General features: G+C 35.7%; 14 non-coding genes across 14 annotated transcripts; 4 read left to right on the top strand and 10 right to left on the bottom strand.

Annotated features, from left to right (window-relative positions):
* Positions 1 to 775: 775 nt before the first annotated feature.
* Positions 776 to 848, bottom strand: Trnak-uuu (transfer RNA lysine (anticodon UUU)). The gene has a single exon. It is a non-coding gene; the product is annotated as a tRNA-Lys (tRNA).
* Positions 849 to 1,582: 734 nt separating this feature from the next.
* Trnar-ccu (transfer RNA arginine (anticodon CCU)) lies at positions 1,583 to 1,655 on the top strand. The gene has a single exon. It is a non-coding gene; the product is annotated as a tRNA-Arg (tRNA).
* Positions 1,656 to 1,799: 144 nt separating this feature from the next.
* Trnam-cau (transfer RNA methionine (anticodon CAU)) lies at positions 1,800 to 1,886 on the bottom strand. The gene is given in 2 exon segments: positions 1,800 to 1,835; positions 1,850 to 1,886. It is a non-coding gene; the product is annotated as a tRNA-Met (tRNA).
* Positions 1,887 to 3,044: 1,158 nt separating this feature from the next.
* Positions 3,045 to 3,117, bottom strand: Trnaa-ugc (transfer RNA alanine (anticodon UGC)). The gene has a single exon. It is a non-coding gene; the product is annotated as a tRNA-Ala (tRNA).
* A 579-nt stretch (positions 3,118 to 3,696) lies between these two features.
* On the bottom strand, positions 3,697 to 3,769 carry Trnak-uuu (transfer RNA lysine (anticodon UUU)). Its single transcript has one exon. It is a non-coding gene; the product is annotated as a tRNA-Lys (tRNA).
* Positions 3,770 to 4,518: 749 nt separating this feature from the next.
* Positions 4,519 to 4,591, top strand: Trnar-ccu (transfer RNA arginine (anticodon CCU)). The gene has a single exon. It is a non-coding gene; the product is annotated as a tRNA-Arg (tRNA).
* A 115-nt stretch (positions 4,592 to 4,706) lies between these two features.
* Positions 4,707 to 4,793, bottom strand: Trnam-cau (transfer RNA methionine (anticodon CAU)). The gene is given in 2 exon segments: positions 4,707 to 4,742; positions 4,757 to 4,793. It is a non-coding gene; the product is annotated as a tRNA-Met (tRNA).
* Positions 4,794 to 5,977: 1,184 nt separating this feature from the next.
* Trnaa-ugc (transfer RNA alanine (anticodon UGC)) lies at positions 5,978 to 6,050 on the bottom strand. The gene has a single exon. It is a non-coding gene; the product is annotated as a tRNA-Ala (tRNA).
* Positions 6,051 to 6,629: 579 nt separating this feature from the next.
* Positions 6,630 to 6,702, bottom strand: Trnak-uuu (transfer RNA lysine (anticodon UUU)). Its single transcript has one exon. It is a non-coding gene; the product is annotated as a tRNA-Lys (tRNA).
* A 754-nt stretch (positions 6,703 to 7,456) lies between these two features.
* Trnar-ccu (transfer RNA arginine (anticodon CCU)) lies at positions 7,457 to 7,529 on the top strand. The gene has a single exon. It is a non-coding gene; the product is annotated as a tRNA-Arg (tRNA).
* Positions 7,530 to 15,357: 7,828 nt separating this feature from the next.
* Positions 15,358 to 15,444, bottom strand: Trnam-cau (transfer RNA methionine (anticodon CAU)). Its single transcript is given in 2 exon segments — positions 15,358 to 15,393; positions 15,408 to 15,444. It is a non-coding gene; the product is annotated as a tRNA-Met (tRNA).
* A 1,161-nt stretch (positions 15,445 to 16,605) lies between these two features.
* On the bottom strand, positions 16,606 to 16,678 carry Trnaa-ugc (transfer RNA alanine (anticodon UGC)). Its single transcript has one exon. It is a non-coding gene; the product is annotated as a tRNA-Ala (tRNA).
* A 579-nt stretch (positions 16,679 to 17,257) lies between these two features.
* Positions 17,258 to 17,330, bottom strand: Trnak-uuu (transfer RNA lysine (anticodon UUU)). The gene has a single exon. It is a non-coding gene; the product is annotated as a tRNA-Lys (tRNA).
* A 739-nt stretch (positions 17,331 to 18,069) lies between these two features.
* Positions 18,070 to 18,142, top strand: Trnar-ccu (transfer RNA arginine (anticodon CCU)). The gene has a single exon. It is a non-coding gene; the product is annotated as a tRNA-Arg (tRNA).
* The last annotated feature ends 394 nt before the right edge of the window (positions 18,143 to 18,536 follow it).

Below are 18,536 nucleotides of genomic sequence, written 5' to 3' on the forward strand. Positions count from 1 at the left end.
ACGCACACACAGACAGACAGGCATGGATTGAAATATCAACTTCCATCTCATGTACGTGGAGTCTCCTTAATAGGTTTTGTTATTAAAAAGATGAAAAAAAAATACCCAAATGTGTTCAGAAATTGGAGAATCCGGGTATCGATCCCGGTACCTCTAACATGCAAAGAGAGCGCTCTACCACTTGAGCTAATTCCCCATACGTATACAATGTGTGCTAAAGAGATGTACAATATTAAGATCGGGGGTTGAATTTCGATTTGAAACCATTATGGAACAATCTCTTCTAGTGCAAAGTCACCAATTTCAAATGGGAGGACGATTCCACGAAGAACCAAAAACTTATAGGAGCAAATAATGGAAATTGAAATATTGGACGGGGTTCAGGCTTTTATTTGCCTTGCTGAAACATCCTCTCCTGAAAATTGGATACCTGTCTTCGATAGATTGAAAATGACAACAATTCAGTGTGACGGGATAGGGTATTGAACCACAAAACCTTCCCCCTTTGACCCGAATATCCCATTCACCCACCACTTTCTCTCCCAGTAAAAAAGTATCAGTCAATTTTCTTGTCATAATCCATTGAAATGACCGCAAAAAACTAGTACAGTATATATATCCATTTGGAATCTGAATGAAAAGTACATAAAATGTCTGTCTTACCCGCAGGGCCGTAGCATTTGCTACATTATTGCATCTAATAAAGTGGGCTTATAATGCTTTGTCCACTTTCTTGATATTTGGACAAAAGGACTTTCATCAAAGAAAATATTTTCGCCCACGTTGGGACTCGAACCCAAGACCCTCAGATTAAAAGTCTGATGCTCTACCGACTGAGCTACGCGGGCTTATAGCCTCTTTAACAGTTAATCATTTTTGCCTAGTACCTGTACATACATTTTATAACAAATCTTATGTCAACATGGTTTTCTGATTGATTTGAACCACTCAAAAAAATCCATTTCATTGAAATTTGAGGTATTGTTTTTTGTAATTGAAAGAGAATTTAGATTAGTGAATATTTTAAGGATATTTTGAATTATTACAGCCGCCTTCCATATGCATATTCGAATGATCAACCAAAGTAAAATGATGAAACAAATCGAGAGGGTCGTCTTCCACTTATTATTTGTATCCATTTGATCCCACCTCTGATGTTTTGGAGGTCCGTGTTTGCTCTTCCCCTGTTTTGTATTGTTTTAAGGCCTTTTGATCTTGAATACTGTTCGTAATCTCCGTATATTTCATTTATCTAAACCTTGAACTTATAATTTTATAGTGTAAAGGTAGCCATCTTAGGGATTGCAGCTAGTTTCGAATCTGACATTTGAACCCGAATATTTCGTCTACTATTTTTAATATTCAAATACTCACTTATAAATGCATTAATTCATTTGCATAGCACGCACACCTTTTGTCTTTTGTTGAAAAGTGTGCATTTCGAAAAAGAGTTGGGTATCAGGGACAATTTCTGTGGACCTTTGAAGATTCCTTATGTTTGTTTTTTTTTTAAAATGTATTATTAGTTTTTTTTTTTTTTTTTTTTAGCTATTTCTATGCATTTTATATCAAGACATCTAATGCCTCCGTGGCCCAATGGATAAGGCACCGGCCTCCTAAGCCGGGGATTGCGGGTTCGAGTCCCGCCGGAGGTTTTCCATTTATTTTGCCTCTCACGAGATAGCAGAAGTCTCCAACAAACGTCCTCACAATTTTTTGTAGTTATACATGCTACTGAGAATGAAAGTTTTGCTAATTGGGATACTAAAGAACAAAATAAATAGGGAACTAAAAAATATTGCCCCGGGTGAGGATCGAACTCACGACCTTCAGATGGCCCTTGTGTGTTTATGAGACTGACGCGCTACCTACTGCGATACCGAGGCACATGACACCTCTTAGCACACGCTTTGAACACAACCTTATACCTGAACCTGTTTAAATTGAATATTAAAAACTTTCCAAAAATCCTAAGAATATATGCACATTTTCTGTGATATAAAAATGTCCATTTCAGTAAACTTTGTTAGTTACATCAAGAAAATTAGAGAAATACACTACCTTTATAATGAGTTGCCTCATTAAAGAACAAGATAAAATTAAATCCTTTGATTTCACCTTGAGAGAAGGGGTTGTCCAATTCAAATGTTTTCTGTCAACTCTCTCCTTGTAATATAATTGAAAACAAAGTGATTGAACAAGAGTAAATACCTGCAATTATTTTAGCTAATGATTGGGAAATATATTGTTTTTAACATTGGAAATCTCATATGATATTGCAAAGAAATTTTGTATCTTCGTTTTAGTATGTGTAAATTTCGTCAAGAAATGTACATTATTGTCAAACACCTAATGTATGCTTTCCTCAGATGAATGGGCAATTCAATTCTATGCAACATTGAATGAAACACATGGAATTATTCCTGGTTTATTTTTTCCCCTTTAGGTCTGCGTATCATGGTTGGCATTTTATCTTGATGCAAAAAGGAGGAAAATATTCAGAATCAGCGATCATACACGTGGGTATCACATGTTGGAAAGCAGCCTACACACTACCCAGGAAGTTTCGACATACACACCTAAAAAAGAGTTCCCTTTAATTCAGTGGGATACTTCTGCTCAAGATGTGATATTCCTAGTACATGAGTCCAACTTTTATACTGTAGGTTTATAAAAAGAGATGCCAAAAATGAAAAAAAAATAAAAAAAGAAATTGTCACTCTCTATATAAAACTGTAATTGACTAAGTTCATTTTGATTGGCTATTTCCTTGCGTAAGACCTTTATATATAAATGTATATATATTTGAAAATTTAATTGTCCTTATCTTTCTAGAAGCAGATATGCTTTTGTTTTTCTGCAGACATAACTTACGTGTGTTTAATCAAGCGGGTCCAACTTTTACCCAGAAACCCTAGACACACACACGCACACACAGACAGACAGGCATGGATTGAAATATCCATCTCATGTACGTGGAGTCTCCTTAATAGGTTTTGTTATTGAAATGATGAAAAAAAAAATACCCAAATGTGTTCAGAAATTGGAGAATCCGGGTATCGATCCCGGTACCTCTCACATGCAAAGCGAGCGCTCTACCACTTGAGCTAATTCCCCATACGTACACAATGTGTGCTAAAGAGATGTACAATATTAGGATCGGGGGTTGAATTTCGATTTGAAACCATTATGGAACAATCTCTTCTAGTGCAAAGTCACCAATTTCAAATGGGAGGACGATTCCACGAAGAACCAAAAACTTATAGGAGCAAATAATGGAAATTGAAATATTGGACGGGGTTCAGGCTTTTATTTGCCTTGCTGAAACATCCTCTCCTGAAAATTGGATATCTGTCTTCGATAGATTGAAAATGACAACAATTCAGTGTGACGGGATAGGGTATTGAACCACAAAACCTTCCCCTTTTGACCCGCCTATCCCATTCACCCACCACTTTCTCTCCCAGTAAAAAAGTATCAGTCAATTTTCTTGTCATAATCCATTGAAATGACCGCAAAAAACTCGTACAGTATATATATCCATTTGGAATCTGAATGAAAAGTACATGAAATGTCTGTCTTACCCGCAGGGCCGTAGCATTTGCTACATTATTGCATCTAATAAAGTGGGCTTATAATGCTTTGTCCACTTTCTTGATATTTGGACAAAAGGACTTTCATCAAAGAAAATATTTTCGCCCACGTTGGGACTCGAACCCAAGACCCTCAGATTAAAAGTCTGATGCTCTACCGACTTAGCTACGCGGGCTTACAGCCTCTTTAACAGTTAATCATTTTTGCCTAGTACCTGTACATACATTTTATAACAAATCTTATGTCAACATGGTTTTCTGATTGATTTGAACCACTCAAAAAAATCCATTTCATTGAAATTTGAGGTATTGTTTTTTTTGTAATTGAAAGAGAATTTAGATTAGTGAATATTTTAAGGATATTTTGAATTATTACAGCCGCCTTCCATATGCATATTCGAATGATCAACCAAAGTAAAATGATGAAACAAATCGAGAGGGTCGTCTTCCACTTATTATTTGTATCCATTTGATCCCACCTCTGATGTTTTGGAGGTCCGTGTTTGCTCTTCCCCTGTTTTGTATTGTTTTAAGGCCTTTTGATCTTGAATACTGTTCGTAATCTCCGTATATTTCATTTATCTAAACCTTGAACTTATAATTTTATAGTGTAAAGGCAGCCATCTTAGGGATTGCAGCTAGTTTCGAATCTGACATTTGAACCCGAATATTTCGTCTACTATTTTCAACATTCAAATACTCACTTATAAATGCATTAATTCATTTGCATAGCACGCACAAAACTTTAACGAAACTACCACCTTTTGTCTTTTGTTGAAAAGTGTGCATTTCGAAAAAGAGTTGGGTATCAGGGACAATTTCTGTGGACCTTTGAAGATTCCTTATGTTTGTTTTTTTTTTAAATGTATTATTAGTTTTTTTTTTTTTTAGCTATTTCTATGCATTTTATATCAAGACATCTAATGCCTCCGTGGCCCAATGGATAAGGCACCGGCCTCCTAAGCCGGGGATTGCGGGTTCGAGTCCCGCCGGAGGTTTTCCATTTATTTTGCCTCTCACGAGATAGCAGAGGTATCCAACAAACGTCCTCACAATGAAAGTTTTGCTAATTGGGATACTAAAGAACAAAATAAATAGGGAACTAAAAAATATTGCCCCGGGTGAGGATCGAACTCACGACCTTCAGATGGCCCTTGTGTGATTATGAGACTGACGCGCTACCTACTGCGCTACCGAGGCACATGACACCTCTTAGCACACGTTTTGAACACAACCTTATACCTGAACCTGTTTAAATTGAATATTAAAAACTTTCCAAAAATCCTAAGAATATATGCACATTTTCTGTGATATAAAAATGTCCATTTCAGTAAACTTTGTTAGTTACATCAAGAAAATTAGAGACCCCCGGGGTAGGGCGGGGCCAGATGGCCATACACTACCTTTATAATGAGTTGCCTCATTAAAGAACAAGATAAAATTAAATCCTTTGATTTCACCTTGAGAGAAGGGGTTGTCCAATTCAAATGTTTTCTGTCAACTCTCTCCTTGTAATATCAGTGAAAACAAAGTGATTGAACAAGAGTAAATACCTGCAATTATTTTAGCTAATGATTGGGAAATATATTGTTTTTAACATTGGAAATCTCATATGATATTACAAAGAAATTTTGTATCTTCGTTTTAGTATGTGTAAATTTCGTCAAGAAATGTACATTATTGTCAAACACCTAATGTATGCTTTCCTCAGATGAATGGGCAATTCAATTCTATGCAACATTGAATGAAACACATGGAATTATTCCTTGTTTATTTTTCCCCTTTAGGTCTGCGTATCATGGTTGGCATTTTATCTTGATGCAAAAAGGAGGAAAATATTCAGAATCAGCGATCATACACGTGGGTATCACATGTTGGAAAGCAGCCTACACACTACCCAGGAAGTTTCGACATACACACCTAAAAAAGAGTTCCCTTTAATTCAGTGGGATACTTCTGCTCAAGATGTGATATTCCTAGTACATGAGTCCAACTTTTATACTGTAGGTTTATAAAAAGAGATGCCAAAAATGAAAAAAAAATAAAAAAGAAATTGTCACTCTCTATATAAAACTGTAATTGACTAAGTTCATTTTGATTGGCTATTTCCTTACGTAAGACCTTTATATATAAATGTATATATATTTGAAAATTTGATTGTCCTTATCTTTCTAGAAGCAGATATGCTTTTGTTTTTCTGCAGACATAACTTACGTGTGTTTAATCAAGCGGGTCCAACTTTTACCCAGAAACCCTAGACACACACACGCACACACAGACAGACAGGCATGGATTGAAATATCCATCTCATGTACGTGGAGTCTCCTTAATAGGTTTTGTTATTGAAATGATGAAAAAAAAAATACCCAAATGTGTTCAGAAATTGGAGAATCCGGGTATCGATCCCGGTACCTCTCACATGCAAAGCGAGCGCTCTACCACTTGAGCTAATTCCCCATACGTACACAATGTGTGCTAAAGAGATGTACAATATTAGGATCGGGGGTTGAATTTCGATTTGAAACCATTATGGAACAATCTCTTCTAGTGCAAAGTCACCAATTTCAAATGGGAGGACGATTCCACGAAGAACCAAAAACTTATAGGAGCAAATAATGGAAATTGAAATATTGGACGGGGTTCAGGCTTTTATTTGCCTTGCTGAAACATCCTCTCCTGAAAATTGGATACCTGTCTTCGATAGATTGAAAATGACAACAATTCAGTGTGACGGGATAGGGTATTGAACCACAAAACCTTCCCCTTTTGACCCGAATATCCCATTCACCCACCACTTTCTCTCCCAGTAAAAAAGTATCAGTCAATTTTCTTGTCATAATCCATTGAAATGACCGCAAAAAACTCGTACAGTATATATATCCATTTGGAATCTGAATGAAAAGTACATGAAATGTCTGTCTTACCCGCAGGGCCGTAGCATTTGCTACATTATTGCATCTAATAAAGTGGGCTTATAATGCTTTGTCCACTTTCTTGATATTTGGACAAAAGGACTTTCATCAAAGAAAATATTTTCGCCCACGTTGGGACTCGAACCCAAGACCCTCAGATTAAAAGTCTGATGCTCTACCGACTGAGCTACGCGGGCTTATAGCCTCTTTAACAGCTAATCATTTTTGCCTAGTACCTGTACATACATTTTATAACAAATCTTATGTCAACATGGTTTTCTGATTGATTTGAACCACTCAAAAAAATCCATTTCATTGAAATTTGAGGTATTGTTTTTTTTGTAATTGAAAGAGAATTTAGATTAGTGAATATTTTAAGGATATTTTGAATTATTACAGCCGCCTTCCATATGCATATTCGAATGATCAACCAAAGTAAAATGATGAAACAAATCGAGAGGGTCGTCTTCCACTTATTATTTGTATCCATTTGATCCCACCTCTGATGTTTTGGAGGTCCGTGTTTGCTCTTCCCCTGTTTTGTATTGTTTTAAGGCCTTTTGATCTTGAATACTGTTCGTAATCTCCGTATATTTCATTTATCTAAACCTTGAACTTATAATTTTATAGTGTAAAGGCAGCCATCTTAGGGATTGCAGCTAGTTTCGAATCTTACATTTGAACCCGAATATTTCGTCTACTATTTTTAATATTCAAATACTCACTTATATATGCATTAATTCATTTGCATAGCACGCATAAAACTTTAACGAAACTACCACCTTTTGTCTTTTGTTGAAAAGTGTGCATTTCGAAAAAGAGTTGGGTATCAGGGACAATTTCTGTGGACCTTTGAAGATTCCTTATGTTTGTTTTTTTTTTAAAATGTATTATTAGTTTTTTTTTCTTTTTTTTAGCTATTTCTATGCATTTTATATCACGACATCTAATGCCTCCGTGGCCCAATGGATAAGGCACCGGCCTCCTAAGCCGGGGATTGCGGGTTCGAGTCCCGCCGGAGGTTTTCCATTTATTTTGCCTCTCACGAGATCGCAGAGGTCTCCAAGAAACGTCCTCACAATTTTTATACCCGCACTTTCGAAAGAAAGTTCGGGTATATTGTTGTTACTCATGTCCGTCCGTCCGTCCGTCCGTCCGTCCGTCCGTCCGTCTGTCACACTTTTCTTCCCTGAACTCCTCCTACATTTTTCACAGTAGCTTAATCATCCTTTGGGAGATGGTTGGGGGTGTCATGTAGATGTGCAGTAAGGTTTCGGAATTTTGATTTTGCCCCGGGGGATCAAATGGGGGTCGAAAAATGACGTTTTTTATACAAAAAGCCCCTTCTTCCCTGAACTCCTCCTACATTTTTCACAGTAGCCTAATCATCTTTTGGAAGATGTTTGGTGGTGTCATGTAGATGTGCAGTAAGGTTTCGGAATTTTGATTTTGCCCCGGGGGATCAAATGGGGGTCGAAAAATGACGTTTTTTATACAAAAAGCCCCTTCTTCCCTGAACTCCTTCTACATTTTACTCAGCAGCCTAATCATCTTTTGAGAGATGGTTGGTGGTGTCATGTAGATGTGCAGTAAGGTTTCGGAATTTTGATTTTGCCCCGGGGGATCAAATGGGGGTCGAAAAATGACGTTTTTTATACAAAAAGCCCCTTCTTCCCTGAACTCCTTCTACATTTTACTCAGCAGCCTAATCATCTTTTGAGAGATGGTTGGTGGTGTCATGTAGATGTGCAGTAAGGTTTCGGAATTTTGATTTTGCCCCAGGGGATCAAATGGGGGTCGAAAAATGAGGTTTTTTATACAAAAAGCCCCTTCTTCCCTGAACTCCTACTACATTTTACTCAGCAGCCTAATCATCTTTTGAGAGATGGTTGGTGGTGTCATGTAGATGTGCAGTAAGGTTTCAGAATTTTGATTTTGCCCCGGGGGATCAAATGGGGGTCGAAAAATGATGTTTTTTATACAAAAAGCCCCTTCTTCTCTGAACTCCTTCTATATTTTACTCAGCAGCCTAATCATCTTTTGAGAGATGGTTGGTGGTGTCATGTAGATGTGCAGTAAGGTTTCAGAATTTTGATTTTGCCCCAGGGGATCAAATGGGGGTCGAAAAATGACGTTTTTTTATACAAAAAGCCCCTTCTTCCCTGAACTCCTTCTACATTTTACTCAGCAGCCTTATCATATTTTGAGAGATGGTTGGTGGTGTCATGTAGATGTGCAGTAAGGTTTCGGAATTTTCATTTTGCCCGGGGGGTGGGGGGATGGGGATCAAATCGAGGTAGAATTTTTATATATTTTTTTTTTTTACATATATTTGACATGTTTAATCACCCTGCTTTCAAGAACTTCCCTAATATCTTATGCTGCAATAACTTTAAACCATGATCATTTAGAAAATGATTGGTTTGTTTTGTGTATGTGTAAAATGGTTTCAAAATTTGAATTTTCATATGGATGGCAAAAAGGGGCACCTCCCTAACCCTGGTGGTCATGATTTGTACAAACTTGAATCTACACCTCTTGAGAATATTTCCATATTAATCATGCTCTTGGTGTTCCTGAAAAGAAAAACTTTAAAGATGTGTTTCCTTTTATTCCTAAATAAAACTTTGATCCCTAATTGTGGCCTGACCCTAGCCTAAGGTGATGATTTGAAAAACTAGAAATATGTCTATAGGACACGAATGTCCCGCCAGATGTGTATTACTAATGGTACATTAAACAAGAGGCCCATGGGCCACATCGCTCACCTGAGTACTGAAGCTAAGAAAAAGTAGAAATTGGTTTATAATTGAAAAGTTAAAATCCAAAAGTAATCCCATGATCAATCATGGATTTGCTTTTCTTCAAAGAATTTTCCATATATTTCTATGTAAAACTTTGGTCGGCCATTTTGGCCCCGCCCTACCCCCTGGGGTCATGATTTGTACAAATTTTTGAATCTACACTACCTGAAGATGCTTCCATATAAATATGATGAATTATGGATTTGTCATTCTTGAGAAGAAGATTTTTAAAGAATTTTCCCATAAATTTCTATGTAAAACTTTGGTCGGCCTTTTTGGCCCCGCCCTACCCCCAGGGTCATGATTTGAACAAACTTGAATCTTCACTACCTGAGGATGCTTCCATATAAATTTGATGAATTATGGCTTTGTCATTCTTGAGAAGAAGATTTTTAAAGAATTTTCCTATATATTTCTATGTAAAACTTTGATCAGCCATTTTGGCCCTGCCCTACCCCCGGGGGTCATGATTTGAACAAACTTGAATCTACACTATCTGAGGATGTTACTCCATAAGTTTCATCTTTCCTTGCACAGTGGTTCTTGAGAAGAAGATTTTTAAAGAATTTTCCAATATATTTCTATATAAAACTTTAGTCGGCCATTTTGGCCCTGCCCTACCCCCGGGGGTCATGATTTGAACACATTTGAATATTCACTACCTGAGGATGTTAACCCATAAGTTTCATCTTTCCTGGCATAGTGGTTCTTGAGAAGAAGATTTTTAAAACATGCCACCAAATTTTCATTAATTCCCAATTATCTCCCCTTGAATGAGGGCATGGCCCTTCATTTGAAAAAACTTGAATCCCCTTCACCCAAGGATGCTTTGTGGCAAGTTTGGTTGAAATGGCCCAGTGGTTCTTGAGAAGAAGTCGAAAATGTGAAAAGTTTACAGACAGCTAGACAGACAGACGGACGCCGGACAAAATATGATCAGAAAAGCTCACTTGAGCCTTCAGCTCAGGTGAGCTAAAAACTAAAAACTAAAATTTGTATCTGTGTATAAAGTTTGATGAAAATATCTTAAACAGTTTTTTTTTTCAGAATTGAAACTAAAATATAAATAACTTGGATATAGATAATAAATTCTCATCAAATTATGTATAAGTGCATGTTAAACATAAAAATGTCTTAAATTATTTCTTAAAAACTAAGCAAAATACATATTAAAGAGGAGGGAGGTCAAGGTCACAGGAATGTGCAAGATGAAGTTTTTGATGCAGCTGAATAGCTCTCACTAATACATATTAGCTTATTATGTTTGATAAAAATATCTTTAATGATTTAATAAAAGTGAGCTTAACACTTTGTTTTAAGAAAAGAGAAGTCAAAGGAAAGGTTGTGGTCAAAATGTTGTTCTAGCTGAAAAGCTTACATCAGTGTGAATTTACTATTATCAAATGAATTTTGATAAAAATATAATTAATGGTTTATTTGAAACTTAGATAAACACATATTTTAAAAAGTGAGGTCAAGGTCAAAAGAAAATTCAAGGTCAAAATAAGTTAATGCAATAATAGCTCTCATCAGTATGTATTAGCATATGAAGTTTGATTAATATATCTTGAACTGTTTATTCAAAACTGATCTAGTCTAAGACAGTGAGGTCAAGATCACAGGAAATGTCAAGGTAAAAAAGAGTGAAGCATTGTAAAGCTTTAACTTACATCAGTATGTATCATCATGTGAAGTTTCATTACACAACTTGAATCATTATGGTTTCTCTAAAATAAAGCTAACCACTAATTTTAAGAAAAGTTAAGTAAAGGTCAAAGGAAAGTAAAGGTAAACAAGATGTGTTTGTGAAACACTATGCGCCCGGCGGAAACAAAGTTCAAAAAATCTATTTTTAGCATATTGGTCACAGTCAAGGTCACTGGCCGTGGTGTCATTTGAAAGAACTTAATCAGTGGAGTATGCATCCCAAATATGAAGTCCCTATCTACTATGGTTTAAAAGTTACATGGCCAAAAGTGTAAAAAGCTATTTTTAGCATATAGGTCACAGTCAAGGTCATTGACCATGGTGTCATTTGAAAGAATTTAATCAGTGGAGTATGCATCCTAAATATGAAGTTCTATCTCCTATGGTAAAAAAGTTATGGCAAAAAGTGTAAAAAGCTATTTTTAGCATCTAGGTCACGGTCAAGGTCACAAGGTCATTGACCATGGTGTCATCTGAAAGAACTTAATCAGTGGAGTATGCATCCCAAATATGAGGTTCCTATCTCCTATGGTTCAAAAGTTATGGCAAAAAGTGTAAAAAGCTTTTTTTAGCATATAAGTCACAGTCAAGGTCACAAGATCATTGACCTTGTTGTCAACTGAAAGGGCTTTATTAGAGGAGTATGCATACCAAATATCAAGTCCCTATCTCCTATGGTTAAAAAGTTATGACAAACAGTGGAAAAAGCTATTTTTAGCATATAGGTCACAGTCAAGGTCACAAGGTCATTGACCTTGATGTCATTTGAAAGGACTTTAATAGTGGAGTATGCATACCAAACATGAAGTCTCTATCTCTTATTGTTCAAAAGTTATGGCCAAAGTTAAACATTGCCCTGGCCTTTATTGTTCCTGGGCGGCCTGCCCGGGCGGGTGTTAATGTTAAAGTTGACAACAGACAAACAGACAAACAGATAAACAGACAAACAGACAGGACAAAAACAATATATGCCCGGGATCTATCGATCCGGGCGCATAAAAAATATTGCCACAGTTGGATAGTTTACATCAGTATATGCATCAGCATATGAACTTTGATAAAATATCTTGAAAGTACTCAGTAATTTCTTTGAGCTCGATGGAAAGACAGATGGAAGGGTGGAGGACGGACATGACAAAAACTAATACATGTATTCCTAATCATGGCGTAGCATAAAAAACTTGAATATACATTATATGAGGATATTTCCATATCAAGATTATACATGCAAATTCAAAGAATTGTGGTCCTTTGCTTTCTGTGTTTAAGTGAATGGGATGCCATAATTTATGGCAGATTGTGTATCAAATATGCATCCCTATCATATGTCACTTTATGAAAATTAGGTCAAAGGGGGGAAATCATCACATGCTCGAAATATTTTGTTGCAGGTAAAGTACATGTCAAATATGAAAGACCCATCTCTTTTCAATCAAAAGTTATATATATATAAATATATAATATAATATTTTTGAAAAGTAGGTTAAACTTCTACGTCAAGATCAGAAAGTCAAAAGTCATGATATATTTAGAAAAGTCTTTTCACATGTAATATACATGTATAATTTAAATGCCATATCTTTTCTCTTTCAAAATGATTAATTTAAAATGTTATTTTTTGGAAAGTAGGTAAAATTTTGAGGTCAAGGTCTCACTTGGGTTAAAAAATCATAGTACATTTAGAAAGTTTTGTGGTAATGTACATGTGAAATATAAAAGCCCTATCTCATATTATTCAAAAGTTATGATCAAGGTTAAATTTATTGTGACAGATGCACATACTGTCAAAGATGGCCAGACTGACAGACAAATAAGATTTATTATTACCTAACTTACTATCTAAATTATAATTAGGCATTTTGAACTGTTTCACGGTTTACTTTATGTTTTTGCGTGATCATGAAACAGTGAACTGTTGACCGGTCCACAGAATGAACTGTTGACTGGTTAAAGCGTCATTGTGATATTCAAGCGTTTTGATGATCACGACATCACTATTTACCTGCTCTATAATGAATTAAATTTAAACAAAACACACAAACAATAAATTTATTAAGTATTACTTTAAAATAAAAAAATTAATTTAGTCTTTATATTATGTATTCAGCTAATTAATAGACAAGTATGTGAATAAACAATTGTGAAAACTTTTTATTGATTGTTTGTGTGTTTTTATTCCAATTTAATTAATTATATAGTAGGTTAGGTAATAAAACACTTATTCAATGACTACTCGGTGAAACAGTCAAACTGTTGTCCCTCAGTAGTACGTGGGGGAGACCTGGGAAACTGTTGCCCTTGGCCGTCGGCCTTGGGCAACAGTTTACCAGGTCTCCCCCACTACTGAGGGACAACAGTTTTACTGTTTACCTCGTAGTCATTAAATAAGTGTATAATGTTCCCTCCCTTTCCCCCAAAACGGGGGACAATAATACCCTTGCTGTTCTTGAGAAGAAGATTTATGATGGAAAAAATCCCCTGCATATTTCTTAACGCAAATCAATATTGTGTTTTTATGTCATTTAATTGTTTGTTTGTTGTTAAACATCCCTCTCAGGAATTTTTCACTCAAATGGAGACACCCCCACTTGAAAAATAATGAGGACAAGTCGGATTTGAGGTCAACATTCATTTTAGGAGTTTTTAAACCATTAAGACGTAAAGAGACAGGAACTCGATCCTTCCCTTCACCCCATCCCAGACCCCTGTTTATATTCATGACATGTATGCAAACTACTGCTTGTTTTACATTTTTAAAAAAATATGTTAATAGCCTATATACAAATACTTTAATGCGGTCCATCTCTTTGAATGATTTTCATTCCTTATTCTAGGAGGATAGGTTGATGAATGAAATGTCAAGCAATCTTATCATTGATGCACTTTTATTTCATTTAATGCAGTCATATTGTGAACATTTCCAGTTAGAATCATTAGGAGAGTGGGGATGACCTCCAGGGGGTTCAAAACCTTTATACCATTAAATTTACATAACATAATAACACAAAAAGCGCAAAATTATGTATTGTCAAATGGAAAAAGTTTCCTACTATTTAGGAGTCACATGATCATTTGCCATTACTGTTTACAGGGACTGGAAGTGTATCTTGAGATCCCCCCCCCCCCGAATTTGCAGGACTATAATATAAAAAAGACTTTGGATGCCCTCCACCCTAGAAATCAGACACCACCATAACTTCTCCTTTTATTTGCTTCTCAGAAAATTCTGGTCTGGAAGTCCCCCCTCCCTCTCAGAAAAAAATTCTGTATTTTGTAACTGAATGTAACGTCGATAACGGGCGATAACTCTTTAGAATGTGAAATTCGTCTTATTGCAGCATCGGATGACCTTTGATCCTTTAAACTTTAACCTAACCAGTTGCATTTCAGACTATTTTACCCAAATCTATACCAAAACGTGTACTTACCGACTGCCATAGCTCCAACTTCATGAAATATAATCCAATTAAACACAAAATAATTCCAACTGACATACATGCAATGATGTGTACACAACACTAGGCCTAGTACTGCACGTGCAGTGCTATCTAAAAATGATAATGGTAAAACTAGTACTTAAGTTAGGTACGTGACGCAAGCCCAATGTGATGCAGGTCTTCAGATACATTTACAGTATAAGAACAAATTTAAAATTATTATTTACAAAAGATGTTTTATCTTAACTTTGCTATCTAGGCCTATTTCCAAAAACAGGAAAATAGGGTGTGTTTGCGCGTGTGTGTGTTGATGGGAGAAGGGTAGGGGTTGACTAAATTGATTGGGTATAAATGGTATATGGCAGCTTTCAAGGTGTTTCTGCCTAATCAAGTATAAAAAAGTTTGTACATTTTGGAAAAAATCATCAAAAACGCTTTAAACTAATTTGAATAATATTTGTTGTTGATCTATATGAGAAAATAGATTTAAAAAGTTCCAATTATGGGCCAAAAATTTACCCCCCCCCCCCCCCTTGTTTCAAACCTAATTTACATCATTAATTGAATTCTGTTGTTTAATTTCAGACTGGTAATGAATTATGAATATGAAATACATGTACCTATAAGATCGAGGCCCATGGTGACGGGTCACATGTTCACTTGAGAATATTATGCTCAATTTGATGAATACATGGAGGCCCTATTATGTAAATTATTGAATTATATTGACTTTTTCCTTGGTAAAGCCTAATTTTAGAGGAGTGTGCATTTAGAGGCAAACACCTTAGTGCGGGTATTACTGTCTCATGACAGCATCTAGTTTGTAGTTATACATGCTACTGAGAATGAAGGTTTTGCTAATTGGGATACTAAAGAACAAAATAAATAGGGAACTAAAAAATATTGCCCCGGGTGAGGATCGAACTCACGACCTTCAGATGGCCCTTGTGTGATTATGGGACTGACGCGCTACCTACTGCGCTACCGAGGCACATGACACCTCTTAGCACACGTTTTGAACACAATCTTATACCTGAACCTGTTTAAATTGAATATTAAAAACTTTCCAAAAATCCTAAGAATAAATGCACATTTTCTGTGATATAAAAATGTCCATTTCAGTAAACTTTGTTAGTTACATCAAGAAAATTAGAGAAATACACTACCTTTATAATGAGTTGCCTCATTAAAGAACAAGATAAAATTAAATCCTTTGATTTCACCTTGAGAGAAGGGGTTGTCCAATTCAAATGTTTTCTGTCAACTCTCTCCTTGTAATATCATTGAAAACAAAGTGATTGAACAAGAGTTAATACCTGCAATTATTTTAGCTAATGATTGGGAAATATATTGTTTTTAACATTGGAAATCTCATATGATATTACAAAGAAATTTTGTATCTTCGTTTTAGTATGTGTAAATTTCGTCAAGAAATGTACATTATTGTCAAACACCTAATGTATGCTTTCCTCAGATGAATGGGCAATTCAATTCTATGCAACATTGAATGAAACACATGGAATTATTCCTGGTTTATTTTTTCCCCTTTAGGTCTGCGTATCATGGTTGGCATTTTATCTTGATGCAGAAAGGAGGAAAATATTCAGAATCAGCGATCATACACGTGGGTATCACATGTTGGAAAGCAGCCTACACACTACCCAGGAAGTTTCGACATACACACCTAAAAAAGAGTTCCCTTTAATTCAGTGGGATACTTCTGCTCAAGATGTGATATTCCTAGTACATGAGTCCAACTTTTATACTGTAGGTTTATAAAAAGAGATGCCAAAAATGAAAAAAAATAAAAAAGAAATTGTCACTCTCTATATAAAACTGTAATTGATTAAGTTCATTTTGATTGGCTATTTCCTTGCGTAAGACCTTTATATATAAATGTATATATATTTGAAAATTTAATTGTCCTTATCTTTCTAGAAGCAGATATGCTTTTGTTTTTCTGCAGACATAACTTACGTGTGTTTAATCAAGCGGGTCCAACTTTTACCCAGAAACCCTAGACACACACACGCACACACAGACAGACAGGCATGGATTGAAATATCAACTTCCATCTTATGTACGTGGAGTCTCTTTAATAGGTTTTGTTATTAAAATGATGAAAAAAAAATACCCAAATGTGTTCAGAAATTGGAGAATCCGGGTATCGATCCCGGTACCTCTCACATGCAAAGCGAGCGCTCTACCACTTGAGCTAATTCCCCATACGTACACAATGTGTGCTAAAGAGATGTACAATATTAGGATCGGGGGTTGAATTTCGATTTGAAACCATTATGGAACAATCTCTTCTAGTGCAAAGTCACCAATTTCAAATGGGAGGTCGATTCCACGAAGAACCAAAAACTTATACGAGCAAATAATGGAAATTGAAATATTGGACGGGGTTCAGGCTTTTATTTGCCTTGCTGAAACATCCTCTCCTGAAAATTGGATACCTGTCTTCGATAGATTGAAAATGACAACAATTCAGTGTGACGGGATAGGGTATTGAACCACAAAACCTTCCCCTTTTGACCCGCCTATCCCATTCACCCACCACTTTCTCTCCCAGTAAAAAAGTATCAGTCAATTTTCTTGTCATAATCCATTGAAATGACCGCAAAAATCTAGTACAGTATATATATCCATTTGGAATCTGAATGAAAAGTACATAAAATGTCTGTCTTACCCGCAGGGCCGTAGCATTTGCTACATTATTGCATCTAATAAAGTGGGCTTATAATGCTTTGTCCACTTTCTTGATATTTGGACAAAAGGACTTTCATCAAAGAAAATATTTTCGCCCACGTTGGGACTCGAACCCAAGACCCTCAGATTAAAAGTCTGATGCTCTACCGACTGAGCTACGCGGGCTTATAGCCTCTTTAACAGTTAATCACTTTTGCTTAGTACCTGTACATACATTTTATAACAAATCTTATGTCAACATGGTTTTCTGATTGATTTGAACCACTCAAAAAAATCCATTTCATTGAAATTTGAGGTATTGTTTTTTGTAATTGAAAGAGAATTTAGATTAGTGAATATTTTAAGGATATTTTGAATTATTACAGCCGCCTTCCATATGCATATTCGAATGATCAACCAAAGTAAAATGATGAAACAAATCGAGAGGGTCGTCTTCCACTTATTATTTGTATCCATTTGATCCCACCTCTGATGTTTTGGAGGTCCGTGTTTGCTCTTCCCCTGTTTTGTATTGTTTTAAGGCCTTTTGATCTTGAATACTGTTCGTAATCTCCGTATATTTCATTTATCTAAACCTCGAACTTATAATTTTATAGTGTAAAGGCAGCCATCTTAGGGATTGCAGCTAGTTTCGAATCTGACATTTGAACCCGAATATTTCGCCTACTATTTTTAATATTCAAATACTCACTTATAAATGCATTAATTCATTTGCATAGCACGCACAAAACTTTAACAAAACTACCACCTTTTGTCTTTTGTTTGAAAAGTGTGCATTTTGGAAAAGAGTTGGGTATCAGGGACAATTTCTGTGGACCTTTGAAGATTCCTTATGTTTTTTTTTTAAACGTATTATTAGTTTTTTATTAGCTATTTCTATGCATTTTATGTCAAGACATCTAATGCCTCCGTGGCCCAATGGATAAGGCACCGGCCTCCTAAGCCGTGGATTGTGGGTTCGAGTCCCGCCGGAGGTTTTCCATTTATTTTGCTTCTCACGAGATAGCAGAGGTCTCCAACAAACATCCTCACAATTTCTTGTAGTTAAGGACGCTCTAAACACTGCACAGTAAAGAGCTACACTTATAGGGTAGTTTTATGCAGTTAGAGTGATCTGCCCTTAGAAGAAAGATTATTAAAATTGTTATTTACAATTATTTACACATTTTTTAAAGATTAAAATATTTTTAGCATTATATAAGACCAAAAATTAGTAATTGAATTCATTATTTTTATTAATTTTCCGAATCTTAGTAAACAGCAGTGATTTCTGCTTATAAAAAACCCATTGTCTTTGAACATTTTTCTTACAGAAATAAAGCACGTACCCTATGTTAAAAATGAATGGAAAAGTCTCAATATGCACACCTT

This window comes from Saccostrea cucullata, unplaced genomic scaffold (genome assembly GCF_032062105.1).
Source record: "Saccostrea cucullata isolate Sc308-1 unplaced genomic scaffold, CSIRO_AGI_Scuc_v1 ctg11415, whole genome shotgun sequence".
Taxonomy (NCBI): Eukaryota; Metazoa; Mollusca; class Bivalvia; order Ostreida; family Ostreidae; genus Saccostrea; species Saccostrea cuccullata.